Genomic DNA, 9584 nt, shown 5'->3' with positions numbered 1-9584 from the left:
AAAGTCAACATCTTGGTCTTATCATCTTGATTTTCTTATCTAGACTTTTGTATTAGTCATCTAATTAATCTCCTTGACTATGTATTTCCTCCAGCCAATTTGTCTTACAAATGTTGAGAGCTACCAAAGTGATCACAAATATATTTTTCTGCTTAAACACACCCAATAAATTCCCATACACATAAAACCCATGGTCTTTGTTCCTTATGATGACATGCTATTCCTTGCTCGTATTGTTTCCTTTGCCTTAAACTTCAGTTATTGGTCATATGCACCCCTACTCTTTTTTTCCTATCCTACCTTACATAACACAGTCTCTGTGATACCTTTTCAATTCTTTTAGAAATTGAAGCTCTTAAAGACTCTTTATTTAGCACCTATGACACTATAGTATTAATGTCTAATTGCATGTCTGATCATTTTCCTGAGACATAAAGTTGTCACAAGGCAGTTTACCTCATGCATTTTCTGAGTCTGTCAATAAATGCTGGTTGAAAACATGAATGAATAATGAATTTGATTCCTATAAAATATATATGATTTTTATACATTATATTAAATGACAACCAATTCATTTAAAAATAATCTATAAGGAAATTATTAAAATTATAAAATGATTACAGAAATAACTTTTCAAGCTCTGGGTTTAGAATTCAACTCGGTATTAATTTGAAAAATAGGCAGTGTGCTAAACATGATAGTAAAGGAACTAATTCAGGTAGAAAGGGGTTTGATCTTGGCACTACCACTTCAGTGTTATGAAGACAGGGAAAGAGTTCAGGGAAGAGAACATGAGCACAACTAAAGGACTAGCAAGGAGATTTCAGAGAGTAGATGAACTGAAATGACATTTAGGAATCTAAATTCCTCAAAGTTGATGGGAGACTGAAAGTAAATGGTAAAGAAAAAGAAAAGGTGAAGACTGACATGTTATGAGAAAGGAAAAAAGGGAAAGAGAAATAGAAGTATGTGTCTGTGGATTTCCCTGGCAGAATCTCAGCAGGCAGTACAAGGACTATATATCTGCCAATTAGAGCACAGAAATATATAATTGGAGTTCTGGAGTTCTATGTGAAGAATTATGCAGTTATTCACCCAAAGATTGATTTATTCAGGAAAAAAGATGTAGAATGATAAGCATAATTAAAAAAAATTATAGGGTTACCAAAATCAAAAGGGAGGAAGAACAATTAAGATTGTACATTGTGTCAGAAAAATGATCAGAAAATTGAGAGAATCTAAAAAGGACTAGATTACAGGAATGACAGAACAAGAGATTTAAGGAATCACGAATGGGCAATGAGGCCCAGTGCCAAAAAAAGGTTGAGAAATACGAGGTTTGCTAAGTACCCATTCAGGATTAAGAGCAATTTCAGATCAGTGATGGGGAGAAATCTTAATAAGTTAAGTGGAAAGAAAGTGGGGAAAAGCAAGTATGGGTGAATTAATTCTTTGCACAGAAGGAAGAGAGATGAGGTAGAAGTTGAAGAAGGGAGGATGCCAGGGTGTGGGGAGAATTTGTTACTTTGATTTTAAAAAATGAAAGAAACCATGGAGACAGATAGACAGACAGACACACACAAACACACACACACAGCAGTGTGAGGAACAGTCTCATAATTCATTCATATAATTTCCCTAGATAATAATTCCTCCCTTTATGTTATGAAAACATAAAGAAAATCATGTTTTCAAAGTCACAAAGTAAAATATAATCAAAGTTAGAATAAGTATATTCCTATTATTGAACACTTTTATTAACCAGAAAAATACACAGGGACATATGTTTACATGCAACTAAAATCTTAGGAGCTGTAAGACTTTCATAAAAACTTAAATTTTACTGTTAATTAATGTCAAATATTCAAGATAACCAGTTTTATGACAAATAGGAGAAATGCATGCTACAAATAAATATCTATCAGACATGTACTCTTTGCTAATATGGGCATACTATTCATTAACTTGTAACTACTAATTAATTTGTTTGACTTAACTTTATAATTACATATTTTATCTATTATATGAAAATATAATGCAAGTTGCTATAGTTATCTGTCTAAACAAAATTTAGGTTAAAACTAACGAATTCGGCTAAAGTCCCAGAAAATGGGCAAAATGCTGATTTTCCTTTTGTTTCTAGAAGGTTGAAGAAATAATCACCTCTCATGTTTCCAAGTAGAACTAAGAAATATGTTCTCCTTAAGGGACAAATTGTCCACAATGTTGGAAATCAGGGACTTGCATCTTGTTAAGTCATACCACAAAACTACACTTATCCTAAGGTGTCCAGTCCAGCAACCTCCTGTCAGGAACAGACAGGAATTGGAGGAAGATCACACACAGATACATATGGCTAGGAAAAAAATGCCTAGTGATGTTTTAAAATGCTCTCCCCACACAAGGTATAGATGAATTCCCCCCTCTCTCCTTCAGTCTGAGCTGCATAGTGACTTCTAATAAACAGAATGAGGTTGTAAGACTTTTAAGGCTAGGTTGGGAAACAGAGCTTCGATCTGCTTTTGGTTTATATTTATTTTCAATTTTAAGAAACATCTTGAATACCTGAGCCAATAATTTAAAAGTTGGGCGAGAGCAAAGAGATAGCTGGAAAGACAATGTGGAGAGACAACACAGAGATGGAGATCAAGAACAGCTTGGTCCATTAAGGAATTTGGAGCCCGACCCCACAATATGTAGATAGGAGCCAACTTTTTCTTCTATCAGATGCAGAGTCTCTGATTTGATATCAAGCTCTTTGATCCATTTTGAGTTAACTTTTGTTCATGGCGAGAAAAAGGGATTCAGTTTCATTTTGTTGCATATGGATTTCCAGTTTTCCCAGCACCATTTGTTGAAGATGCTATCTTTCCTCCATTGCATGCCTTTAGCCCCTTTATCAAATATAAGAAAGTTGTAATTTTGTGGATTGGTCTCTGTGTCCTCTATTCTGTACCATTGGTCCACCCGACTGTTTTGGTACCATTACCATGATGTTTTTGTTACTATTGCTCTGTAGTATACTTTGAAATCTGGTATTGCTATACTGCCTGATTCACACTTCCTGCTTAGACTTGCTTTTGCTATTCTGGGTCTTTTATTTTTCCATATGAATCAATGAGAGCAGCTTTCTGTGAGGCTAAAATGTCCCTTCCTGAGGGCTCCGTGTTCTGGACAAATACCTCAAGGGCATGAGTAACACACTTTCCTCCCATTTTATTGTATAGGCTGAGACCAAGGTAAAAACTACTCAACCATAGGTAATTAAATACCCCATAAAACAAATACTATTAAAATTGTAGCTTTTCATCTCTATCCCTTTGATTATGTCAAGTTTGGTTTCTGTTTTTCTTATCTGTAACATCAGAGAAATGGAAAATATTTTTTTCCTTCCTTTTAGCTTTAAATGCTATTATTTGGACTTATGTTCCCTTGTAAATGCCCTGTAGTACTTTGCAGCACCCATAAGAACATAATAACAGTAAAATAATACTTCTGCTGACAATAAAGAGATTCTCTTAACTAAGGGGCAAAAGCAGTTTTGTGACTTCCAAGATCACATAATCAAGTAGACTTCAGATGTTCTAATTATGAGTAATTATTAAAGCAGAGCTCAATGGTTTCTGAGCCACTTGTATTAACACTGTTCAAAATAGATATATATAACAAAAGGTACGAATTTCCAATTAAGGGAGTAAGAAGATATTTTTAATCAAGAAGTTAAAACCAGGCCTCTCTTTAGCCTTGTTCTGAAAACACAATGGTAATATATTTGAAATAAGACACAGTCCTCTTTGTGTAATTTTTCTGAAAGTTAACAGGAACACAGTGATTTTTGTGTCAACTCATGAATATCAAAGTAATTTAAATACATATATATATATAATATTATATATATATAATTATCTTTTATAATAACACCTTTACAAGATTATTTTTGATATCTCACCACTTCTAAAAGGCAGGTTCTTAAATTAATCATCTTACTTCAAAAATTAAATACCTCCTCAAATCACTTGTTTTTTCTTATTTAAATCAGAAACTGCAATAAAAATAATCTGATGAAATGTGTTGTCCATGTGATCCTTTCTTTAACTGGATCACCCAGATATCCCAACAATTCATTATTCTATGGAAGCAACATCAGACAGTTTAAAAGTCACTGTATTCAAATTCCAAATACAACTCTTCATTCTAAGTCTTCAAGGCAACTTTCTTTTCTTCCAAACAGACATCAGCGAAATAAATAAATAAATAATTCTGTGCTGAAAAGGCATCTGATATTTTAGTTAGCGAGTCACCTGGTATTAAAAAGCACTATGGAAAAGAGCCGCAATGTGCCCCTGGCCATTTGAGGTTACTGCAGGTATTCAACTGCTCTGTTTCACCTGTCCTGAGAAGACTTTATAGTTGTGGGGAAAATGCACAAGGCTCAGGTTTCAAAGGAAGCACTTAAGACACCAGCACAGAGGCACTGCCAGCTTCTAAGAGAGAAGGATCACCTCAAGGCCATGCACACACTAAGGTCTCCAGGAAACTGCAGAGACTGTGAGGCAGGCCAGGCAAGGTTCCTTTAAAATTGACTCTAAAACAAAGCCACATCACTAAAAGAAAAGTATGTAACCCCTGAGAGAGATGCCTAAAATTAATTAATTTCTGATATGGAAATCTGAATTCCAATTAAACACCCATGTTTTAATATTATACTAATACTATACATATACATATATTTTTTCTGGGGGGAGGGGGAGTTATCAGGGGATTGAACTCAGGGACACTTGACCATTGAGCCACATCTCCAGCTCGATTTTGTATTTTATTTAGAGACAGAGTCTCACTGAGTTGCTTAGCACCCTGCTTTTGCTGAGGCTGGCTTTGAACTCACCATCCTGCCTCAGCATCCTGAGCCACTTGGATTATAGGCACATACCACTGGGTCCACAGGTACTATATTTAATATTATAACAGATGCATAATATAGGGCAGACTTTCCTCATGGTGCAATAGAGCCATTAATCTGAAACAACACTTACATTACATTTTGTCCAGCATTTCTATTAATTAACCTCATCTCATTGTACCATTGAGGCCCTTGTGGCTCAACCATTCTCAACATGGGCCCTTTACAGCTGCTCTAATAAACTTTTACGATGGCTCCAAATATAAAATTTGGCTTAGAATAGATCACAAATAAACACTTATTGATTATTTCTAGTCTCACATTTGGCCTGGGACTGAGCAATAGCTTAGGTCAGATGTACCAGAACCTGAGTTCCCAGCCTTAGATAACCATGCTTAGAAACCACTAGGGAATTCTGTCAAAATATAGATTCTGACTCAGTTGGTCAGGAGAGAAATGCTAAGTCTCACCTGGTGCCAGGACCGTGCTGAGAATCCATGCTTTCAGTAGTAAGGTTCTAACACCTGTCCATTCATATTTCTTGGTCACACCAGAGATAACCACAGGTTATCTTCAACAGGACTGTTCTCTCTATCTTCCTTAACTACTTAAACCTTATCCTTTTTCCTCTTGGAAAGTCCCTTCTCTTGGAACCAACTGCAACCACAAAACTCCCTTTATCTCACCCTCCTCTGAATCTTTTTTAAACATATAAGTTACCTATTACTATATGTTATGGCTTGTATGTGCTGTGGTTTAGATCTCAAGTGTCCCCCAAGGCTCATGTATTATAGGCATGGTCCCCATGAAGCAACATTCAATAGTGGATGTCTGGAGATAGGACAGGATTGTGAAGGCTCTCATCTCACCAGTGGATTAATTTATTGACAGATTCATAATTTGAAGGTTTTATTGGGAGGTGGTGGAAACTGTATAGAAAATGAAGCCTAGTAGGAGGAAGTAGGTCAGTGTGGATATGTCCTGGAAGGGTATATCATGTCTCGTGTCCCCTTTTCCCACGCCCTCTCACACACTCTCTTTTTTTCCTATCACTGTCTATCTGTCTCTTTCACTCTCTTGCTCTCTGCTTCATGGCCACCATGAGCTAGCTGAACAGTTTTCCTTTCACCATGATGTTTTTGCACTGGAGTCAGCACACAATGGCCTGAATCCTCTGAAACCATGAGCCAATATAAATTTTTCCTCCTGTCAGTTGATTTTCTCAAATATTTATCACATGAATGAAAAGCTGTCTACCACACTACATATTCTCCTAATTCTCTCTATTGCTTTGAGTCTTACCAAACCAGAATTTTAACTCAAAATTTGTGCCTTATACTTTTTTTCCATGGCACCTATGTGCCTGAGACTGGGCAATAACTTAGGTCAGATATACAAGAACCTAAGTTCCCAGCCTCAGACGTACATGATGATTTAAATTTAGGTGGAAGGACGTCCGTTACATAAGGGTAAGTCCCTATCAGTTGAAGTTGAATTTTTCTGTAAATGTCATAACTTTTTATAGACTTTCTGATAAAGGCTACAGTAATGCCATTACTCTGTTCATTGTCATGTAAAGAGAAGAGTCGTTTACTCTTCAGGACTAAGCTCTCAAGATCTGAGGAGACCTCAGTATTCAGTTTTTAATATTTCATATATTTTATATTTTAATATCAAAATAATAGTAACAGGGTTTGAAACTAATTAAAACTTGCTTCAATTTACTGCACTTAGAGATGCCTACTTTAAAACCAAACATTAACATGACAATTTTGTAAAAGAAAAAGTTGGACAGATAGAAACAGACACTACAATTTAACATCAAATTTCCCACTTAAATCAATGACTAATATAAGAAACATTAAATGCATGTTACATATTTTGAAACTCCAGTATAACACTATTCATTTTACCTGTCTCACTGTATTGAGAATTCTGTGTTATTATCAAAGATTCTTGCCTCAGGAATGACAGGTTGCTATGCTTCAAGAGAAAGCCATGCAAACTCTATGTCTTCTGTTTTCTTGACTGCTAAGAAGCTGAAAGTTATTTTAATAACAATAGCATTTCTATCAGATTCTTCACTTTACTGGGGAATATGCCTACACCATCCTCTTCCTGACATTTAAAACAATGACTATCATGATGGTAAATATGCACATACAGCTTTCCAAAGTCTTATTCTGAAAACCTGAGAAATAAACTTTATGTTATTCTTCATTTGTCCCCATACAGTCATCTCAGCCCCCGATGTCATGTACTATGCTTCAAAAGGCTCAACTACCTAGAGTCCCCTCAGGCTCTCTGGCTTCTGGTTGTTTTTGGCCAATGGAAGACACGGATGACAAATCAGGGCAATTTAAGTACTGATTATGCCTTCTGAGTCCTCTCCTCTCTGCCTGTCCGTGGTGATGGTGTTCCAGGTTCCAGGTTTCAGTCCCATTAGGTTGTGGCTCCACCACTCAAGGCTGGACATTCAACCATCTCCTGTACATCTCTCACCTTAACCCAGTCCACACTCTGCCTATAGACCTCTCTTTATTATTCTTTTTCTGTAGAGCACATATTAATGTATCATTTGTTTCCTGAGAAACAAATATCTGAGTATAAAAGGATCTCAAAATTTTATCAGCAAACCGTCTAACATATTATTTGACACATACTAGATCTTAATAAATGTTTTCTTCTTCCTATTACTCTAAGAATAACAAGACTCTAAGAATCTGCTGTAATTAATATAAACTTTTAATTTCCGTTTGGAACCTTGTTGATATTCACACTCAGGGGCTTCACATCTATTCCTTGCTAGGAAGAACACTTGCTGGGCTCAGTGCTGGGCCTCAAACAGTGCATGGTAAACACCAACATATATTGAACAAAAGAATTAATATTATTGCAATTGCAGAATTTTGTGGTATTCTTCTAACTCTGATTATTTCATTGTAACTCCATGCCATGTCTTGCCTGTCTAAAGCCCTACTTCAGTTGCTTACATTTAGTAACTCCCAGAACTCCAGGGAGTTCCTCTACAGTTATTATAAAGTTCAGTAGAACTGGGCTATAAGGTCACTTTATTTCTACAAGCAATAGCAATTTCCAAAAGAAAAAAAAATTTAAAGTGTCAATGCATTTTTCAAATACAATTTTCATAAACTTTAAAATCTTGTAAGTGAAGATACTTAAATCAAAATATTATTTTCCTTAAATATATATATATATATGTTTTATTATTTTAAGCATTACTGAAGTGAAATAACACTTTGGGAAAATCAAAGAAGCTATTTCATGTGGATATGGTGGCGCATGTGTGTAATCCTGTGGCTTAGGAGGCTGAGACAGGAGGATGGTGAGTTCAAAGCCAGCCTCAGCAAAAAGCAAGGTACTGAGCAACTCAGACCCATCTCTAAATAAAATACAAAATAGGTCTGGGAATGTGGCTCAGTTATCAAGTGCCCCTGAGTTCAATCCTGGTATATATATTAAAAAAAGCTATTTTAAATTTAGAATAAAGATATTTTAGTTACTTTAAATAATAATATTATATGAAACATAAAGGAGATTTCATGTACCTTTAAGTGCATGTAGGTACTGCATAAAGTTAACAATATTTAAATTTTGAAAATAACCGGAGAAGCACTATTCACAGAAAACTATTGCATTAGGAATCAAGAATTACAATGAAACTTTCATTGTGATAAACTGAGGATACTATTTTAGAGTAAGAAATGTGTAAACACCGAGTTATGGGTCAATGAGTCTAAAGCCATCACGTGTTCATCTGCATTTATTTTAGATATATGTTGCTGAGGGCAAATAAGAGATTTATGATAGCAAACAGCAACCCACAGCTAGAGACTTTTGCACATCATTTGTACATCCCAGATTAGCATTACCCTGTTCAAAAAACAAGGCTGCCCCATGTTAAGTTTCTGGAATTATGTGCTATGAAACACATAAGGAAAAAACCCAATTTCCAATTTTAAGCATGGCCTTAGAAAGAATGCAAGGGACACACTGGAACCAAGCCACTGTTTGCCTCATCACACACTGCACATTGAAAGTACCACTGGGTTCACAGCCTCCGGTTGCTTAGCAAAAGGAGAGGCCTTCAGTGGTATTTTGTTCACATTTGGAATACAGTCCTGCCAAGCTTCTGCCCATATCCTCACCCACATTTGAGATGAGAGTAAACACATCCAGCCATCAACTCTCCCAGATGTCTGCCAACAGGTCTCAGGAAGACATGGAAACAGTAGTAATAGCAGGAAATGGTTTATATAATTGGGCAGTGTGTCGTTTTTAGGTCAAGCACTTGATTTCTAAGGCACATTCTAGACATAGCTGCACTTTGTACAATAGTAAATGATTTTAGATTTTAGTTGATCTATATAATGTTTTAAGAGAACACATGTTAAAAAATGTGTTAACAAGATGCAAATACCCATTACTACTTTTTGCTATTTAAGTTCCAGGACACTTGATAATTTTTAGCATCCCCTGAGTATCTGAAAAAACAAATTTTGAGGGGTTCTGAATTATCTGAAGTATTTATGCCTTCTTCTCAAGTTGTTTCTATTTTCCATTCAGTGTCTCTGGTGTTGGTAATATTCTTTCTTCCAGAACTTTAATTATTTAATAATAATTTTAATTCTTATTACCTGACCTTCTTAGCTATCCCACATAT

Source organism: Ictidomys tridecemlineatus, unplaced genomic scaffold (genome assembly GCF_052094955.1).
Source record: "Ictidomys tridecemlineatus isolate mIctTri1 unplaced genomic scaffold, mIctTri1.hap1 Scaffold_57, whole genome shotgun sequence".
Lineage (NCBI taxonomy): Eukaryota > Metazoa > Chordata > Mammalia > Rodentia > Sciuridae > Ictidomys > Ictidomys tridecemlineatus.
This window is presented reverse-complemented; position numbering follows the sequence as displayed.